The sequence below is a fragment of the Gymnodraco acuticeps genome, unplaced genomic scaffold, assembly GCF_902827175.1.
Source record: "Gymnodraco acuticeps unplaced genomic scaffold, fGymAcu1.1, whole genome shotgun sequence".
Lineage (NCBI taxonomy): Eukaryota > Metazoa > Chordata > Actinopteri > Perciformes > Bathydraconidae > Gymnodraco > Gymnodraco acuticeps.
The window spans coordinates 305,398-326,784 of record NW_022991187.1 but is presented as its reverse complement, the minus strand read 5'-3'; the positions used below and the strand labels follow the sequence as shown (position 1 = coordinate 326,784).

The following is a 21,387-nucleotide window of genomic DNA, read 5'->3' as shown; positions in this document are numbered from 1 at the left end:
GCCTACTTTAAGTATTTTAGATGCCAATACTAATATACCAATGCCAATACTTCTACTTTTACCTAAGTACACGATCTGAATAGTCCCACCTCTTGTTTAAAGGGGTGCATGGAAGCTGCTCCACGTGGTAAGTACTGACAAGGGGAAATGCTTGCATGCGCAAAACTGACCTGGCAACATCTGATTTGGACGAAAGCACCAAAACTCGTCCATTAACAGGGCCAAATATGTCATGTTTGCCCAGAGAAGCCGAGCGGCAGCCACACCGTGTCGCTGCTGTGTCTCTGTGAGTACAGCAGGCAGTGCTGTTGCTCCGCGCGGTGCGGTGGAAGCGCGGTGCGCACGGTTCGGCGCTGCCTCCGCGTCACACAGCCTTCATATCGGCCAGGCAACAGAAAAGACAGGTCGACCCAGCGCCTGCATCACATCCACCCTTTGAACAGCTGACTGGAACGAGTGAAGCCAAGAAGGGACTGTCTGGTTTGGCCAGGGTCTGCCTTCAGGCCATTACTCCTGCCTTCTCCGAGTGAAAGCTAGAAGCGATTTATCTGCGGTAGCGTACAGTAGATTATTAACAGGACTGAGTGGCTATGCGAGCTAATGAGGGAAACTAACGTCGCTTTTCTGCGGATGGAATCACAGTAAAAACAGCTGATCAGAAAGCATATTTGGCGGATTGATCGTGGAGATGAAACATCATGTCAGAGCCTGAGATATCCTCAGCTGAGTTGCGTCAAGTGAACTGCATCAAACCATCAGCTGGAGCTTCCTCTTGACTCGTGTGTAAGGTAAGGTGAAGAAACTGCACATCCGGAATTAGATTTGATAAAACCCAGAAGAAAAGCATTCATTTAAGTTGAACATAATCCTGTAAAAGGTTCCCATATGTTGTTTTTATTTGTGGTGTTTCAGAACCAGAAGTATGCACTCAGTCTAGCTGCACCAGTATGAAGACTGCTGGTTAACATCCTTGAGGCAGACCATAACCCACAACCCAGAATTTGTTATTGTGTTTTTGCAGTTTATAATGATCACCGGATTCTGAAATCAAAGCCTGAGAAGTAGCTGCAGTATACTAAGCTTTGTTTATTCTAAGGCCATATGCTTTGAGATTGAGCCTCAGGTGATACAAATACCTGAGGGAAGCAGAGGTAGCAGCCTTATCAGCCCTTTCTGTTTCTGTAGCAGTAGGCCTACAATTCTAATATATTATAAATGGTATGATTTGACTTGTTATGTTTGGGTATTACTAGCAACTGTAGGGTTTGTATGCTGCTGTGTGACAGACGTGAACATGTCCCTGCTCTCTATCATTGCACATTCATGTTCAGTGAGCAGTGAAATGCATTTGTCTCTAACCAGGTGCATGGTTTGTGGCACCACAGGTTGAACACTCATTATCCCCAAAGTGTGAAGTCGCTGACTTTCATTAGAGCACTGTTGCTAATTGTTAACCAGAGATGCAAACACAAACAGACAGAACCCACCCTGCATTTCCAACCTTCATTTGTTGGTTTAAGAAAGTCATTTATAGATTATTTTGGATCTAATAACATTCTTGTTTTCGCAAGCAATTTATTTATCATGTTTTTAAAACAACAGTTGTGTAACTCTGTCTGACAGACTGTTTATGTTTAGTTTGTGTGAAGTAGGCTCTGTTGCGAGCCTTTCGGATGCAACCATCTACTAAATATCTCTTTTTTTTGTATCATTTTAAATTGAATACCTCGAGTTACTACTTTTTGTGGATTTGAACATTTCACTGTGTTCTCTGAGAAATTACCCTTTTGCTTTTTTCTGACATATTTTAGACACAGCAGATTATTGAATGAAAAATAACCATTAAACTGGGTAACTGCTAATGATTTTAAGAAACATATGCATATTCAGCAGCTCCCTTTCCCCACCCATTGTTTTTGATGCTCTGTCATTTTATTGAACCAACCACTGTGTTGTGTCCAAAAGAAGAAGAACATAATGGTTGTTAGGATTGATCACATTGCTGCTGAAATCAATTTCCAAACGGCACTAATTGCACATGCTCCTGATATTTCAGCACTCGGCATGACATTAATAAAAAGCATAGCGCACGACAGACCTCTTGTTATGGCGGCACTTAGTTAATAGCCTCTGAATCTAGAACAAGCAATATCATGAACGTCACTGTGAAATATAAATCAAAGCTCCCCGTTCTCCTTATTTTATTTAAACCCTCTGGTAATGGGAGCGTCTATCCCATCATATAGTAATGCGGTTTCAGCTGCACATGGCAGAAATCTGTGGGCGCTCATTAAAAAAAATAAAGTCACATAGATTGTATTGTTGCTAACAGCCGTTGTGCTGCCCTGAGAGCCCAGTCCTTTCAGAGGCAGTAGTAAACAGTTGCAGGGGAATATGCCAACATCTGAGAAACATATGTGTACACTGGAGAATGAGGGTGCTTTCACCACTGCTGCTGCTGCCTCAGTGAACAACAAAGTCTCAGCATCACCAAGAGAAGCCACGTTGCAGTGGAGCACCATCAGATTGCACTAAAAATGTTGAATCCTAAAAGAAAGAAAGACATGTTTATTTTCACACACACGCTGAGCTGTGGCTGCAGAGGAGAACTTGAAAGTGGCTCACATATGAGGTCCCTTGTGTCGTGATGAGGTTGCCGGCAGCAGAGTGAGAAGGCCTTGAATTCCTCCAGAGCTTATCTCTCTGTCCCCTTGGTGAGCTCTCAGGGACGTGCCGCTGATAATGTCCAATGGCCTGCAGGCCTTGAAGATCGCCAGAGGAACTGACAGGAATTACGCTTTGCATGCTTGTGCTAGCCATCGCACTGGAATAACAGTGGTGCAGTGTGAGCTGTGTCAGCTGTGTGTAGGCTGGGTGCTGTGCTCGCTCTTGATATATCACCATCAAATAAGGATGTCAAGATCCTCATTAGAGCTCCTTCAAAAATAGCTTGGCGTTAAATAGTCCGATGTCTTTGCCAATGACCTGCTGAAAGTTTCAGCCTGTTTCTAGTGTCTAACGTTAAAGAGCAGAGTAGCAGCTTCACACTCAGTGGCTTCAAATTATATTTTGTGTGAATTGAAAACACAAAAGCTATGCCTTGATGTGTTTAGTTTAATGTGTGGTTTAAAACTGCTTATTTAGCTTTTCCTCAAAAGTAAATACATTTCTTGAAAGAGGATCATCTTGAAAACTGTGTTACAGTTACACAGATCAGAGTGGGTCAGCCTCGCTGCGCCTGCATGTGTATCTCAGCCAGATTTTCAGATTATAGGAGGATTATTGACAGCACCAGCCCGTCCTCCGTAAAACGTATCCAGATAATCATTGCCTAAACAGGTGGCAGGAAACACTGGGTGGTAGACATCAGAACAAAACTTTAACAAAAGGGTTTTGTTGATAGGTATGAACTACAGCTATTAAATTGTATGGCTTCAATTTACACTCAAACCTTGATTTAAGAAAACACTGCTACAACTACAGTTTATTGAAATACGTGAAATGTTATGGAAGGTTTTGTTATCCATCCAGACTTTTCTCTCAGACTGAGACAGGCACCCTGCTGAGGACGTGATGGTTGTTTAATCCAAACAAAGATAATATGAGGCAAACAAAGGTGTGTTTATCTGCTGTTTTCAGGGAGCAAGTTTTCTGCTTCTATCTTGTGTACCTCCCAACATGTTTGGATGCAAGGCCAACCCAATGGTGTTTACATGGAGACATGTATCATCGTATCGTTTAACATTTTAACTTTGGGTGATCCAATCACCCCTTCACCACTCTCTATCCTCCTACTATACCTGATGCCCTCTAACCACACCGTCTCCAAACATAGCCATCTGTCCACATGCTGACACACAGAAATATAAACACTTGGTTTATTTTTCTAAACCTGCTCTGCGGTAGTTCCCGCTACGGTAGGAACATAATTATAGTGATCAAACAGCAGTATGTTTGTTTTTGAAGTTACATCATTTACAGTATAAGAATTTGCAGTAGAAAAACCTCTCTTCTCTTCCTACACTTCCCCCAAAACGTGGATAATGAATTAATCATGAGGTTAGATCCTGAGTAAACTCTGGCTCCTGTCAGTCTGAACCACATTTTCTGTTTGCCTCTCTGCACCATCAAACCTGAATCACAACCTTGTGAACATCCAACACTAACCACTCAGGAGAGGCAGAAGGCTTGAAGAGCAAAGAGAGTGTGAAAGCAATGGAGAAAATAAAAAAAGACAAGGAGAAAACACTGAATGTGAAAGCCACGTTCTCTGTGTTCCATGCGTGACCTTGAGATGCTGCCAGCCCCAGAGATCAGCACATCACCACTGGAATTGCTCACCTTGTGTAACAGACCCTTGTCCTTTCTTTAACCTGATCCCTGCCTCACAAAAAGGCCTTTGTTGGCGTTAAAGTGCTTGGCACTGTTGTCTGAACCTGCTGCTCAAACAGAGCTCCAACCTGGCAACAGCCGAGCCTTTAAAAAAGAAATGTTGTTTACTAACTCCACTTTTAGGTAACTGGAGGACAAAAGGGTGCGAGTGCTGCCTGTGTGTTTATCTGAGAGGCTTCTTGTCTGGGTCATGCTGAACCTCAAACTAAAGCGCCATTTATAGTCCTAAATGAGACCCACATTAAAGGTATTTATTTCGTAATAAAAAACGGACTTTCATTTCAAGGAAATTGCTTCATAAATACAATTTTTAATTACATCAATCGTATAAAGAATTTTTAAAAGCTCTTTTAAGAAGGCATTATGAGCAGCGAGTAGCCCTGAGGGGCTCTCTCTGCTTTGAGAACATCACCTTGATCAGTCTTAGTTCAAATCTATCCACATCCATACTGCACTGTGAAGAATTAGATTTAGGATGTCAGGAGATTATGATAAGCCCCGTCCTAACAATGCTGCAAAACAACAGCGTGAGCCCGGTATGCTAAAGAGTCAGAAGGGGTGGAGCCCCCTCTGGGTCTGTATCAGATATCTCTCCAGAGTGCAGGGCCCTAATTGAGCTCTCACACTTGCCAGATGAATTTGTCACGTTTCTGTGAAATTAACTTGCCCAAATCAAGATGTGCGTGCCTCCACTGCTGTCATGGTTTAAACAGATAAACTACTTTAGCCAATTTCCTGTTGGGAATATGTAATTGCAGTTTACTTTGTCGTGATAGTTTTGTGCAGAGTAATTGCATCTTCTGGGATTTAATTTGTAAGATGTGCAAGCGTAACCAAACCCAGTCTATTTATACACTCTTTAAGTAACGGATTATTATTCTTACACTCAGCCTTACATGTTGTTCCATTAATTTCCAACAGCAAGCAGGATGAGCACCTAAGTCTATCCCCTTATCAGCTACTTTTCTGAGTCTGGCAGTAAGCAGTGCACACACATGAGCTCCTCTGCTAATATTCTCCATCTGTCAGTGGAGCTGCTCAGGTTGGCCGTTATGTTAGGAGCTATCACATGCAGTAAATGAAGCACGCCTGGTCAGCCGCGAGCACATTGCCACGCCTCGTCACCCCCCCCCCCGCTCTCTGTGACCATGCAGATTTCTTTCCCAGGTTGCTTGAGGGTGGGATGACTCAGCTCGAGCTCCCACTCAGCGCCTCACTGACTCCCGCTTCAGATCAACCCTTAGACCGAGGACAAAACACAGGCTGCATTTTTTGTGTTACATTACATCCTCGAATGTAGTGATTAACTTTTTTCTCTATGATAAGCATCTCTTTATTGTCCCTCTCCAGCAGGGAGGATGGCTTTATGGAGTCTTTAGGTAATAATTCACCACATAGAAAAACACAGACAGGCTGCTGTGAATCTTTAAAATATACATTACACAGGAACTGTTGATGATTAAACTGTCATTCTTTATCATTTGTGTAAGTCTCTCTCATACACCGATCTGGTTTTGAGAAGCAGAAACTGGATCCAAACTATTTGTTTATTATCATGTTGGCAAGTACTAGCAGCGTGTGATGCTCAGGTGTTACAACAGACTGGTTGGATGGAGGATTGCCACTGTTAGCAGAGTAAGCTTTATGTTCATTGCTGTTTAGCATCCAAATAAGCGGAGGAATAACGAAGCATCCGAGACAGTGGCATTTCATTCAACGGACACTCCCATTGGAGGTGTGGCTTTATTTATACCCATCATTGAACTTTAACCTGGTTCGCTATTGGCTTCCAGCAAATCACAAACACAAATTGGTAACACATTTACCTGAATGTTAACAGCCACGTTGGCCTTTTGATGTTGGAAATTCCTTGCAAATTGTAACAAAAACTCGATTCAAATGTGTCATTGAAGAAGCAAAACTGTGTATTTTCTCTGAATTATTTGCTAATTGAAGCTTACATTCTCAGTTTAGCCCCTTCCTGTTACTGTGATCTATCCATGCAGAAAGTTCCAGTTTGTTTAAACTTCTGCCTCCTTTACAATTTGATTGAGGTGTAGGGAATTTTTGTTTGTGGTGATCACAGCATTAAAACATCTCTTTCCATAAATGTCTCAGTTATGTAAAATTCACATAACTCACTGAGGAATGTTTTCTTTGTATCTACTGAAGAAAGAGTCCCTTTAAGTTTCTTTGGCAACATGTCAAAGCTTGGCCGCCGCTACAGGGAAGTGAGAACATATTTTTTGGGGATATGAGACCATAAGTAAATGCAACCACCTCAGTATTGGATTGAAGCGCAGATATATATACATATATATATATTAGTGCTGTCAAAATTATCGCGTTAACGGCGGTAATTAATTTTTTGAATTAATTGCGTTAAAATATTTAACGCATTTAACGCATGTGCAGAATGGCCCGCCCCATACGTGCCACCAGTGGCAGCGCCAGGGTATGGCTGGGGTAGGCTACACCCATACCAAGAAATGGCTTAGCCCCACCATGAAAAATGATGTTAAAGTAAGCAAAATAAAGTCTGCCAACTCGCGCGGAGTCAATTGCACAGACAGCAGTTAGTAAGATTGATTTCAGTAGCCACGGTTTTGAAAACTTTTGTCACGTAGTGATCGTCTTCTCAATAGAACATCTTTGATAACGGCGTGGTGTTGTTGCAGGAAGTCCCGACGGAGAATACTTTTGCTGTAGTACAGGGGTGCACATAACTGGTACGCAGGTTATGTGCGTAATCTGAAATGCGTACCGTCACTTGTGTCACAAAGCGCATTTGCGTACCGACTAGCCTACTTGTGACGCTTTTCCAGAAGGCGGTTAGATCACCGGACGACAGAGTCGGTCTCCGTGTGCACAGACAGGGCTGCTGTTAACGTCGGTCTGTACAACGGAATTGTGCCAAAACTACGCCAACCGGTTGCGGAGGGAGACTTCCCCCCCCCCTCTGTCTCTGTCGACTTTCCTGAAGTACTCCCACGTTGATAGAAATCAACACGTAATGAATTAAGACCCCACGGTTTGATGATTGATAGGTGTGTGGGTTGTCTTTCATTTTGACATGCAGAACAATGTTATAATAAACATAGATACTGTATGTTAAATGGATATATCCGCTTTCATTTATCTTTCCATTCCCACAACAATATACATAAATAAATGGCATATTTTGGACATAGTTCGAATGGTGATTAATCATGATTAATTAATTTTTAAGCTGTGATTAATCTGATTAAAAATTGTAATCGTTTGACAGCCCTAATATATATATATATATATATATATATATATAAACAAAATAATCAAGCACCTCGCTGTTATCTCTCTCTGTTCTTTTTTAGATTTTTATTTTCTGTGTCTCCCACATAACAGCGTTCTTCCGTTGCTTCAGAGATGTTGTCCATGCTGCTTCAGAGCAACAGTGAAATACTGCTGCGTGCTCGTCATATTTTATTCATCTTATGAGACGCTGCAGCACCGAGGCTCGCTTCTTTCATGCGAGCCCAAAGCAGGCAGCTGCCAGAAAGCCTGAATACACACACACACACACACACACACACACACACACACACACACACACACACACACACACACACACACACACACACACACACACACACACACACACACACACACACACACACACACAGAGATGTAATGGCATAGTATATGGCTCCCCTGTGACCTGTAAACACCCATACATGTAACCTTTCCATAATTGCAGAAGTCACCCTATCACAACTTCCTTTAGATTTTCTTTCTGATTCTGTCAAACAATGCTATTACAGTAAAAATAACAACATAGTTTCTCAAGAACCCTACAGTGAGTACATTATCAGGAACAGTATTCACAATATACTTTATTTTGTCCTTTACTGACACATTGTTTAATATTCGGCTTTCTAACATGGCTTGAAAATAAACAAAACAATAAAAAACACATCAGTTAAAGTAGGAAACAAAAGTGAAATTGCAGATACTAGTGACTCAATTAACCATTTCTTAAATACACACTTACACTTTCATAAATCTTATTCGTATACTTCCATATTCCTCTGCTGCAAAAGTTGTACTCTTATTACAGATTTGGCTTGAACATACATTACTGAACTATTCTTAGTTCAAATACATGTGAGTTTAACATGCTAATTTGCTCAGTCATTGAATTGTTATTCCATGTAGAGCTGATGGGACCAACCATGATGACATATTGACAGCTTGTCAACAACAACAACAACAACAACAACAGTTGTACAAAACAGGCTGTATGAGCAACAAGGACTATAATGATGTTCCCATGTAATTGGAAAGGATATGTTGACAGCCGGCCTCTGGTGCTGCTCGACCTTTACACACTGATTTGCCTGATGCTGATGAGGCCCATGGTTCAGTACACATTTAGCAGGGCATTGCTTACAGAGCACCCTTCTACATGCACACTTCACGTTGCTCAGATGATTCAGTTCACTTAGTGTTCATTTCCCAGAAAGACTTTGAACAGCATCAAATGCTTCCCATTCTGCTGTAGGTTTTTACGTGTAGGTGGTGAAAGCAATATACAGTAGACAGCATAGAAACAGCAGGAGTATGTTTGCTTTCAGTGGAAAAAATAAATGGTGTCAAAAATCAAAACGTGCTTCGACCGGATACACTCTGTTCCGTTGATGCTCCAGTCTTTGTGGGAACAAATTAACCCCATGCTGTTTTTTTTTCCTCATATAACTGTCAACTGCCATTACAAAAACAGGCTTAAATGTTTGTTATTAAATATTGTTTGTTTTATAATTATTTCCAAACATAACCGAAAAAGAAGTAGATGCAATTCAGATGTGATGAGAGTTCCTAAAACATTTCCCTTTAAGAACTGCAGGTATGTACTATTTTGAGGTGCTTGTACTTACCTTAAATAATTACTAAGTACTTTTAACAGTGGTAAATTACCTGAAAATGAGCAGAATATAACCCCTTTAACTGAGCTTTACGATGAGAGAGCAAGGAGCAGTTTCTGCATCTTGAATTGTCTGAAGTTATCCCAGCATTAGTAGCCTCTCTGATCCTCTCTTTGCTGAGTTTTTAGCTCTTAAGGACATATGTTAAGCAACATCTTAAAAATATGACAAAAATGTTCTTGACTGTGAGCTAAATGAATCTTAGAAAGCAGGGGCAATGATTTTGGTGTAACAATAGTCTGTGAAACCACACCGTTGTTTTCTAAAAGAAAAGAGAGGACTCTAGCAAAGTGGAAGTGAGATATTGTCAATACTGATAACTTCAAACGCAACCATCCCCCCCGGCGCAATCTTATTTCCCCCCCACACACATTTACTTTATTTATTTAACAGTCGGTGCCATTGGCAGAGTAATTTCAGACAGAATCGTCATTCATCCTCATTCTTTCAAAATTAAATCCAAAAGCTTTTAATTTCTCTCTCAGGGTGGAGGGTTAGGGGTTGTTGGAACAATAGTGCTGTAGGATTCAGCTCCTTGCTTAAAGGTGGGGTAGGTCATTTTGGAGAAACCAGCTCGAGTGCGCTAGAATTTGAAAGTACACAACCGGAACAAATCTGCCTCTTCTTCAGACTTCCTTACAGAGCCCCTCCTCCAACACACACGAACGCGCACATGACCAATCAGGGCAGGAGATACATTTGTGCACAGATGGAAGGCTGACAGGCAGGTAGGCCATCCAGCCGGGTCGGCTAAAATGATTGCATGGTCGTGCTTTTTACAGCGCTACGGCTTCCACAGATGACATTTTTTTAAAGTATTTATTGTCAAAGCATTTAATATATTCATTGCTATCGGGATGTTAAGAGCATTCCATGGAATATAACAAAAAGTGTTAAAAACTAAAAAACTGAAATAAATTACATACCCCACCTTTAAGGACACTTCAGCAGAGTGGGTGCTCGTTCATGCAGGAGCTTGAATGTGAGGAGGGTCTGTCTCCCTTCTCACTGCCCCCCCGAGCACTCGCCTGGTTTATTTTCTCACTCTGTCCAGCAGAGCAGAAGAAGACGAGTGATACCGAAAGATAGTTGTGTCAACTTCTTTCTCTGAAAAAAGGAAACGAAAGATACTGCTGTGTTCATTTTGCTATCGTCCGAAAACTAATGTCAAATCAGCAGGATTGAAATCTCTTTAATCAGTGTTTTATATCAACAATGGATCAAATGATAATGTGAAATGGGTTGCTGGTAGTTATGACGATAATGAATTGGAGACTAAAGGTGGTGAACATACAGTAATGGAGCATTTATCAACTATGATAGATATTTATTGTAGGAGTCGAGAACAAAACAAAGCTTCAACACATGGAATATTGGACTGTTCTTTAATTGCTGGATAGTTGAATAAGAAACTGTTTGCCATCATGTTGGCCGATTTTGATTTAAAGGATTGTAACTGTATGTGAAGAGTCAGTTTAGCTTAGCTTAGCATAAAGACTAGACGTATGGAGAAGCAGCTTGCTCGTCTCTCTCCAAAGTTCATCATATCACGTGCAAAAAACTCAAACATTTACTTACCATCAATATAACAGATTGCAGTTAGGTTTTTCTGGCCTCTTGTTTAACAGGACAGTGGTCCAAGCTCAAAAATAATAAATACTGAGTCACATTTATATTAAAATATTAGATAGCAAGTGGTTCCAAAAATAACTGAGCCAAACACCCACTCTTCGGTGATGCTGAAGGCACATCTCCTTAGTAAATGAAGGCTTTCTGGCTGTTCGGCATGGACAAAGAAAAGGCCTTGTTCTCACTTAATAAATAACTGTATTTCTGAGCATGCATTGCCTGTGTGCTGCTTTTCATACTTTAACTTAATGATATGCTACTGAAGATGGCCTCAAGTAACGTTTAAAGGCATTTTTGTATTTCCCTCCCCCCCATCACTTTCTCCTTCTCACCAACTGAACATTGGCTGAAACCCACTGCAATCCCCTCTTAAGTCTTTCCAAAGCAGAGACTTCTGAGATTCGTAGCCGAACTGAGCCAGGAGAATTCACTTTTAATTAAAAAAGCAGAGAGATCTTCTGTGCTGGGTGGAGGTGGGAGAGGAAAGGGGGGGAAACGCTCTTATCCTGAAGTGAATTGCAGATATGTAAGGCTCTGAATGAAGAGTTTTGTTAGAGGAAGACATCATTTGATCTCCCATTGACAGCATCTTCCCGATGTAGAATAATTACTTCTTTTATGAAGCCGTTACAGAGGGCCGATTCAAGTGATTGTTTCTCAAACGTCCATCCATGTGGCTAACTGGCAGATATTGAGGGTGGGTCTGAAACTCACACCGCAGGCATCTGGGATAGTTGTCTCTGTTTGGAGCTGTGACACATCATTAGTGACAGGAGTCAGGACTGTCTTTCCTGTTGCCATCAAACTATTTATTTTAACACGTCTCCCCCACAAATGGAAGGTTTTCTCTCTCCTTTTATTTATTTATTTCACAAACAGGCTTTGCATGACCGAACAAGTCTACAAATAGAATAATTACTGCTAATCCAGATTTGTAGAGATTACTTTGTTTTGTTTTTGTCTTTCTGCTCATGCCTAATTGAACTCGGCTGCTTTATGCCTTCAATCACAATAGAGCTTTTATTCCTTCAACCCCATGTCTTTGTGGTTGTGTCAGTTGCTTATCACGGGTAGAAATTCTCATTATCAGTCACTTGATTACAATGCTGCAACTTAACGCTTCTGTGCATCAGTCAGAGAAGAGGATTACATTATTTTTCGGACCCTTTAATTTACCTTTTCTCTTTCAGAATAAAAGGTCACTGCTGAGCTTAATGGACCATTGAGTATTATCAGGATTACAACGAGCCTTTTTCCTGCCGTTCTGGGCTTAATTTTTAAGCTTCACAGGGTATACTTAAAAGCCTCAACTGTGATTGGTCTGTTCAACCTCTTTATTTCCAAATGTACTCGTATTTCTAATTATCTGAAAGCTTTAGGAGGCTGTAACCAACAGGGAAATATGATCTCATGGCAGCAAATGATCTCTTTAGTGGGGGCCTGTTTCACATTTTCCAAAAAACTAATCAAGAGAACCAGACTCAGTCGACCACACAACCAAAGGGTTGAATCTCGATTTATGTCCGTGTGTGTTGACCCTGTCTAAAACCAATATATTAAAAAACGACAAAAATATGTATAAAGTGCTGAAAACATTTGCTGCTTTGGGACTTTAAAACCCCTGATTTTACATTTCACGCTTCTACTGTCTGAGCATTGTGGAAAAAAAAGAGTTGTTCTTTTAGTTTTTACAGTAAGCTGTTCGGCTATTTTTCCACTCTGTTTTTTTCCAACCAGAGCTGCAGGATTTATACTCGCGTGTGGTGCAGTGGGTTGTGCATTGGTGTTGAGATCAGGGGGTCACAGGTTCAAACCCCACTGCAGTCAGCATGTCGTTGTGTCCCTGGGCAAGACACTTCACCCCAAATTGCTCCTGTAAGGATTGCCCACAGTATTGAGTATGTAAGTCGCTTTGGATAAAAGCGTCTAACAAGTGACATGTCATGTAATGTAATAATACTCAGGCAGGTGAAATAGAGCTTCACAGTACAGCTGCCACTTGCTAATGTTGTAAGCAGTGCTGGAATTGGGCCGGTACTCACCGGTACGCAGTACCGGCACTTCTGGTTCTGACCCATGGAGTACCGGCACTTGTTGCTCAGTACCGGCATGCTGGCGGTACTCCGGTACTCATGCACCGTGCCAGTACTCAACACTCTCCCGCCGTTCTTATTATACATCCATATATATATATACAGCCGCCCGGTACTCAGTAGATGCGTCATGAGGTGCCGAACGGACATTCTCATCGCTCTAACCGCTGGAGTTTCACAGCGGCTGTCAGCTGTTTACTCCTGTCATTCAAACAGAACGTGCTGGAGAGGGGGGCGGGGCTTATCTTCTCCATGTAAATACTGTGGTGGAAACGACTATGTCAAAATTAACCTATTTGACCGTGATTTAATAGTAATACACGTTTCAAAATAATAATAATAATAATGCCGAAGTAACAACATACTGAAAACTGTTAGTAAAACCATGTTTTAATGCTTTACAATTTACATACCTAGATGCACGTGTGTTGTGTTTATGCAGTGCAACTCCCACCCAGTGGGTGGCTATGTAGAGTGATAGAACAGAGCAGGCACGCCCCCGAGAGAAGGAAAGCAAGTCACGTCACAAATTAGCATTTCTAAAATGTTAGCGTTGATTAATAAAAGTGCAAAAAGACAGCGGTTGTCGCCGGAAGAAACTTCAAATACAGAGAATGCTGTGCCTGTGTTGGAAATTGTGTCTGATGGGGAGCTTTCTTTGGTTGATCCTCTTGCTCCAAGTTCTAGTGCATTAGCATTAGCACTAGCTCCGCCGCCTCCTCCAGAGCCTCTAACGTTAGCTGCTGCTGGCTCAACTGCCACCACCAACACCGGGCAAGCGATGCACCTGACTGCTGGACAACGGACCAGGTGCAATATTTTTGCAAGACCAATGCATGGCTCCTTCTTAAAGATAAGAAGCTAGGATGTCGGATATGCAGAGATGTCAAATCTTTGGGAATACACACTGGACAAGGACTGAAACTGTCAACTGAATGGGGTGAGTGTGCAGTGTCTCATTTCGGTGTTGACAAGGGCAAACAACAAGCTAGCCTGAGAAAAAAAATCAAAGAACATAAAGAATCACAAGCCCATGTAAAAGCTGCTGACATCCTTACATCTGCTTCACGTGAAACTATTCAACATCAAGTGCAGTCTATGCATACATCTGAATTAGACACCACTATCAGAGTTTTTCGAACGGCATATATAATTGGCAAACATAGCCGGCCATTCACAGACATGCCAATTGATTTGAATGTACAGAAACTGAATGGGCTGAACGTGGGCAGGGTTTTGCACTCCAATAAAACCTGTGGCGAAATCATCGACCACATAGCTCATGAGCTGAAGAAAAAAATGGCAAAAGACATTACAGAAAACCAAAGAAAACTCTGTGTTTTGGTCGATGAATCTACCACTATTAGTGGTAAAACGGTGCTTGTTGTGTGTCTACGCTCAGCATTAGCTGATGCTGAGCCCGAAACGTTTTTTTGGGAGCTGATCGAGTTGGATGGAACAACGGCTGATGACATCACAAAGGCGTTAATGGAGTGTCTTGGAAGAGATTTTAACGAGGACTTTTTAGGTCAGTGTTTCGTTTCTTTTGCATGTGATGGGGCTTCAGTCATGCTAGGGAAGAGAACAGGCGTTGCTACCCAGTTGTGTAGTAAATTCCCAAGCCTGTTTGTGTGGCACTGCTCCAATCATCGTCTAGAGCTGGCAGTTGGGGATGTGGTCAAGGAGGTCTCAGGGCTCAATCATTTCCAGATCTTTTTTGACAAACTCTATTCCTTGTTCCATGCCTCCCCCAAAAATCAGAGGCAGTTAGCGCAGTATGCGCAAGCAGTCGGACAGCGTCTCCTGGTGATAGGGCGTGTTTTGTCCATCCGCTGGGTGGCTTCAAGTGAAAGGAGCGTCATAGCAGTCTGGGAAAACTACCGAGTGCTTCATGATCACTTCACAAATGCTGCAAACGACACGAGCAGGGATTCCAGAGACAGAGCAAAGTACAAGGGCCTGGATGATGTGCTCACATCTGCAACGTTTGTCAGCAATCTGGGACTGATGTACGATGCGCTCACAGAGCTCAGCGACCTCTCTCGGCAACTCCAAAAAAGAGAGATGACACTGCCTACAGCAGATAGGCTCTTAACTCGAGAAATACGAGTTTTTGAATCCATGGTCACCATGCCTGGCCCACACATGACTACAGTTCATACAGCTCTAGCTGAGAAGTCCTTCAAGGGTGTTGCCCTGCGTGAGAATGGCAGGCTTGTACAGATTCATGCAGGTCAGTTTTTCCGCAGTATGGTAGAGAATCTGAGACACAGAATGACTTCCACAACCTCCTCTCATGTCAGCACAAGAGAAATCCCATTACATGGCCGGGAGGCCCGGGACAATCAGCTAATCCAGGACATGAAAGTTATCCATCCTGGAAGTTGGCCTGAAGAGGAGTTAGACGTACAGTATGGGGACGTAGAGGTGCTATGTTTGTGCGAAGTGCTGAAAGTGGACAGAAGAGACTGTTCAGGGCTTTCGCGAATACAAGGAAACCAGGGCATCCCGTACACCTGCTGCCATGGAGCCTCTACTGAAAGCAGTCCGAACCATCGCTGTCTCCACTAGTGAGTGTGAGCGGGCATTCAGCTGCATGAACGATATCCTTACTGCAAAAAGGAATGCTCTCTCTGTCAGCCGACTGTCCAGCCTGGTTTTCATTAAATGTAATGGACCATCACTAGGACAGTTCAATCCGGAACAGTATGTGAGGTCCTGGCTGGCAAAGGGAAGGAGAAGTGCTGATGAAAGAGCCTGTCCAGCTCCAGCCCCTGATACTGATGTCCCCAAGGCCTTCTGGAGCCTTTTCTAACAATGTGAAGTATATTGCAAAGCAGCTCACCCAGTGAGAAGACTTTTGGCATAATGTGCAGATTTGTACAGATCCTGGAGATAGAAGGACTTCAGACCAACCAGGGAGTTATCTGATCAGCTTGGTGTTCAATGTAACTCTTTACCATGGCTCAGACTTTGTTACTTGCAGTTACAGTTTCTCATTTTAGATTGTGCAAATTTTGCATTTGTTTTTACATGTTCTTTGTACATGCTCTTTATCATTTTTCTGAGTTGGAAAGTTAGATTGCATCATAGTTTACTTTATACATATTTGTATTCTTCAGTGGTGAAGTATATTGCAAAGCAGCTCAGCCATGTGAGAAGACTTTTGGCACTTTTTTCGTTTTTCGTTTTCTGAGTTGGAAAGTTAGATTGCATTCAAAATGTACAGAAATACTTAATTTTGTTAAAGCTTTTTATAAAAAATGCTTCTGACCAGAGCTTTGTTTCCTTGTCATTAATGTTGAACACCACCAGAGGGGCTCTCACCTGAAAGGTCTCTGCTTCATGTGTCTTCAGCAGAAGATCTAGACTTTGATTGCTATATTTCCAGTTAATATTGACCTTACTGAGCTTTAGCCATATCCGCTGCCTATCATAAAAAATGTTAAGTACAGTGAACCTTTCTAAAATATACAGTAGTAAAGAGACAAACCCACCAGCATTATAGTAGCCAAATTCTTGTTTGTGGGCTGTATATATAAAATTGACTTGAAAAAGTTTCTGATTTTAGAGTACTGGCACCTTTTTCATTCCAATTCAAGCACTGGTTGTAAGGTATCAAACATAATATTATAAGACCACAAAGGTCATACAACTCATGAAAAGTTAAATGTTTTCATTAACATCTTGTGTATTTAACCTCTCATCAACCCCTCATTAATGAATTAGAGGACACGGGATGTCTCACTGATCTGCTGACTTTCTACACTCAATAAAGTACAGGTTTGTCCTCTTTAATCCCCTGTTTGTCCCACATGTTCAAGACTGCAGACAGAGGTTTTATAAACAGATAACCTTCTGATGAATAACGGCACTATTTTTGGACAGAGAAAGTCAACACTGAAGCAGTTGTCCGCAGTAAAAATTGTTCATATTTGTCTTTTTGTAGAAAATCTGTAGCAAAAAACATAGAGAGAAGCCTCAAACTGCTTTTCTAGCTTCATAAAATGTGTCACAATGCAGCGACTCTCCCAAACATCTTTGCTGATGAGCTTCCTTTTGAGTGGCCAACAGTCATTAAGTGTGTTGGGCATTACGCCAATCACTAATGCAGTCACACACTGAGATCAGACACAAGTTTAATTATAATGGCTGACTTGAAAATGGGAAGCTAAAACTGTAGCTCATATCGTGGAAGAATTAGCATACAAAGCCAACAAAAAGCTGCTTTGGCTGTGTGATCCTGTTGTTATGGAAAGCAGTCATGTTCACACTCCAGTTTTCAGGGGTCATGCTCTCCTTAAGAGTTGCCATCTGCGCTGAGCGAGTGCCTGAATCTCTTCTGCAAAGTGTGGAATCTAAATCTCAGATGTGAACCGCAGCAGTCTTTTCTAGACTGCAAAGATCTTCAAACACGTCTTATTGTTTCACCTGCACCACTGTGTACGAAAACACAATTATTTTGTATTTTTCACATGCATTTAAGACCTTTTAATCTAATAAATCATCGTTAGGAAATCACCATCATTAGGGTGGTCTTGAGTTTTCTCTTATGTCTGTAATGAGGCAACAGGCTGCCTAAGTAGCATGGCTTTAAACTATTGGTCTAAACATGAACACAAGCATGGCCAGTGTTATCTCCCAGGGAGGAATGTGATCTTTAGTTTGATTTGATTTGACAAACACAGCTAATGCGCACTGGCAGGCCAAACACACCAGGAGAGCGGAAAGACCGGCCCCGAGGTGGGGAGTGGGGGGTGGTGGGGGTGTCAGGGCTGCTGCAGCCAACACTGTTAACCCTTCGGCTGCTGAACAACTAAGCACATCCGACATGTAACAAGTACAGTAGTCTTACAGGATGGGACTTAGCGTTGAGTGTGGTTGCTAATATAGAAACAGGGAGTTGAAAACAGGGACAATGAGAGGAGCCTCAAGTGGTTTCCTTTTCCCACTAAAGCTGATAACCTCTTCTTCCTGCCACTGTTTCTGTCATAATAATGTGGGTTTCCTCCCTCTAAAAGCCCACTGTTACACATGTGTTTGGTGCAATATATGTTTTGTTTATTAGTTAATTAGCTTTGACGTGGTAATAACATGGGTATGTGCTTTCTTAATAACACGTTGATATCTGTTTCTGAGTTGTTCTGTCTTCAGGGGCTGTTCACATGAATTTTCCCAGTCCGGAACTCATTTTTCAAATGTTTGCCTCACCACATGTAGCACAAATGCTCGCAAGGGAACATTTATTTATGTGTCCACCCTTTTATTCGGACCTGCTCCAAAATGTAACATGTTGTTCCTTGGCCCATGCTACACCTCACCCCAAGTTACATGGAAATCAGACACACAAACAGAAAGACAATCCGAGATGAAAGTATAACCTCCTGGGTGGAGGCAACCACAGGAGAATATCACAAGTAATACAAATCAGATGGTGTTATTTGAATTGGGGATTTTAAAGTCTAACATTTGAACCCCCTCGCCCACGTTGGAGTGAGAGGAATGCTTTCCTGGCAATTGTGGGACATGGGGAATGGAAAGTGATCACATCTGCTTCTATCATGAATAAATGTCAAACCTGTTATTATTCAACTTGTGTTAGTAAGTCAGCACCCTTTGAGGATATAACAATGAGACAGACACCTGCATCCAGTGTCTTTTTACTTCTTTTACTTTGTGTCTTTCCTTTGAAATACAAAACACTAATGAAAAATCACCCAGTTAGAGGCTTTTCATCGTCTCTGTTGTTCTCCCCCCTCCATGCTGGGCTGGCGGACACTTATGTGTTGTCTCTGAACTGGAGAGGTGTCGCAGAGTTAGCCCCAGCTCTGTGTTGCTCCACCCGGCCCCTGGTCAATGAGTCCCAGGACAGATACAAAGAATATTTAGGGACTGACTTGTGGAGCCATTTGCCTGCAGCACGAACTAAGCTGGATGTCAGCCCGCTCACCACAGATTAACTTTGACGTTTCCCCCCCTAAATCCGCTCTGATTAAATATTTGCTGGCTCATTTAATATGAATGTGAATTAATGGTCAGTCAGTGAGTTCATGTCTGCTCCACTTGAGTAATTGCCATGATTTAACAGAAAGACCTTTGCTGCACCTCTTATGTCTTGTCTGTTGCATTTCCTCCTTGTCTGCCTGTCTGTTCAAGAGTGTCACTCCTGATTTATATTCACTTGTCCTGTTTTGAGCTCTTAATGTGAATAGGGTTCGACCGCTAGTGTTTCTTAACAGTACAGACTGCAGAATGTGAAGCTGCAATGTGAGGGCCTTACTCACATTCACTGAATCGTTGCCACGTAAGCGGCATGACTCTAGGGATGACAATGTCCATCTGTCAGTCGTTCTGTGCAACACTTTGGAACATATATCAACAAACATATCAATAACTGTGGGAGAAACTTCTGTGTAGCAATGCAGGAGGAGTCACCGACTCAAAGGAGACATGGGGAGAGCTGGAGCTTTGATGTCAAACACTGATGGGTTTATTTGGAGCTTCGGCCGGAGAATTCATAAAACAAGTCAAAGAGCCAGAGGTTCTGACTTCACGGTAGAGTTGCCACGTCAATTCTGAAGAACTCTACCCCAGACTTGGGCTGCACGATTTTGGGAAAAAAATCGAATTGCGATTTTTCTGACAAATATTGCGTTTGCGATTCGATTTGCGATATTTGTTTTTAAGCGACCCAACGGAAGTTTATTGTAAAATGTGGCCATATCTCCGGCTAGGAAGGTCGCATCAACATGCTCCTGTCTCTAGCACCCCCGCAGCCCGAGCTACGAGTGAAAGAACTAAACTTACATGAAACTTCCGTTGGGTGGCTTTAAAGTCAAGCTTCAGTTTAAGATGCACCCTGTCATAGATGTAAAACATGTGATGGAGCATTACTAACCTGACTCAGATGGTTTGTTTCACCAAACCATCTAGGAAAGCTCCATTGGAAGCCATTTGGAAAGGGCAGGCACTTTCAAAAATACTTGGCAGGTGATTGGATCAATCTGTCTATCACCTTCTATCATGGGCCACTTCTGATTGGTTAACAATGGCTGGTACATGTGGAGCACAGCACTTCTGATTGGTGTGGATGACTGACCCACAAGAACAAAAAACTACCCCAGACCCATGTATTTAGCTAGTTCAGAGAGAATAATCAACATGCTGCATAACAAGATAGAATCATAACACCTCTATCAGCTGACGCCAACAGGCAGGAACAGGGAGACAAAACACTGAGAGCACAGCAGCTAAGGTTACAGGTGCGTGTGCTCAGTCACGACAGTATGAACTGATAAACTGGGTCAAAGTTATGGGCCTTGGAAAATATACATCATGGTCCCCAGTCAGTTGATATGATCTACATGATCTCCTAAATGTCCTCTTGCACCACCTTCCCATGACCTTCACATGTAGGTTCTCATGAAGTGACAGTTTGTACATATATTATGTTCAGATATCCTCAGGATGAATTGTAATAATGTTTTTTTTTTTATCTTAACAAATCCAATACTTGGTTTTGTGACCAAAAAATGACAACCCCATCATCATCAGCTTTAGTGTATTAATGTTAGCATGTTGCTTTAAGCACCACAGTGCCTAAAGTGTAACAGATCTGACATGACTGACATTTCACACTCTAGTTAGTGTCATTTCAACCTGCATATTACAGCCACAGGAGCAATTTCAATTTCGGTTGAATATTTAACACCAAACCTGAGTGCAGCCATGTTGAACGGGGAGGTGTCACATGTATCCTTATGTCATTTTCTCTATTTTCTCTATAAGGACCTTGCTATATTTGACCTGTGCACACACAGCACATGCTCTCCTGTGTATCTTTGCCTTCAGGACTTAAATCCCATCAAGAATACACTCCAGAGTGGGAGTAAGAGACATATTGAAATCTGCCTTTTTGTTTTTCTATTTAGACCTTGCAACGCTGTAGGGAACCAAATCTAGATCAATCTCTCCAAGGCAAACTAAATATGGAGTTTAAAACAAAGCCTAACTTGTGTCAGAGTTATTGTTGAAATATGAGTCATTTCTCCATCGACAATGAGCAAAATACTGAGACAGGACTGAAATGGTTACTGGGAGAGAGTGTCGAAGCCACTTTTTATCATGATTTTACACCTGTCAAAATAAATCAAATAATATATTATATTGTGTACATGCATGTACGTGGACCCATGTGAAGGGGAGGCTGTTCATTAACGCAAGTTCATTGATGTTTTAAACACAAATGTGTGAAAAACGAGTTTGGGAAATCTGCTTTCTTCTTCCTTCAGTTAAATATATAGCTTTAGTTG

At 41.9% G+C, this 21,387-nt stretch overlaps 1 protein-coding gene across 1 annotated transcript in view; it reads left to right on the top strand.

The window, feature by feature from the left end:
- Nucleotides 1–324: 324 nt before the first annotated feature.
- wscd2 (WSC domain containing 2) overlaps nucleotides 325–21,387 on the top strand; it is a 47,849-nt gene continuing 26,786 nt past the window's right edge. Inside the window, 1 exon segment of the mRNA XM_034238425.1 lies at nucleotides 325–788. The gene's annotated coding sequence lies outside the window, so the exon portion shown is untranslated.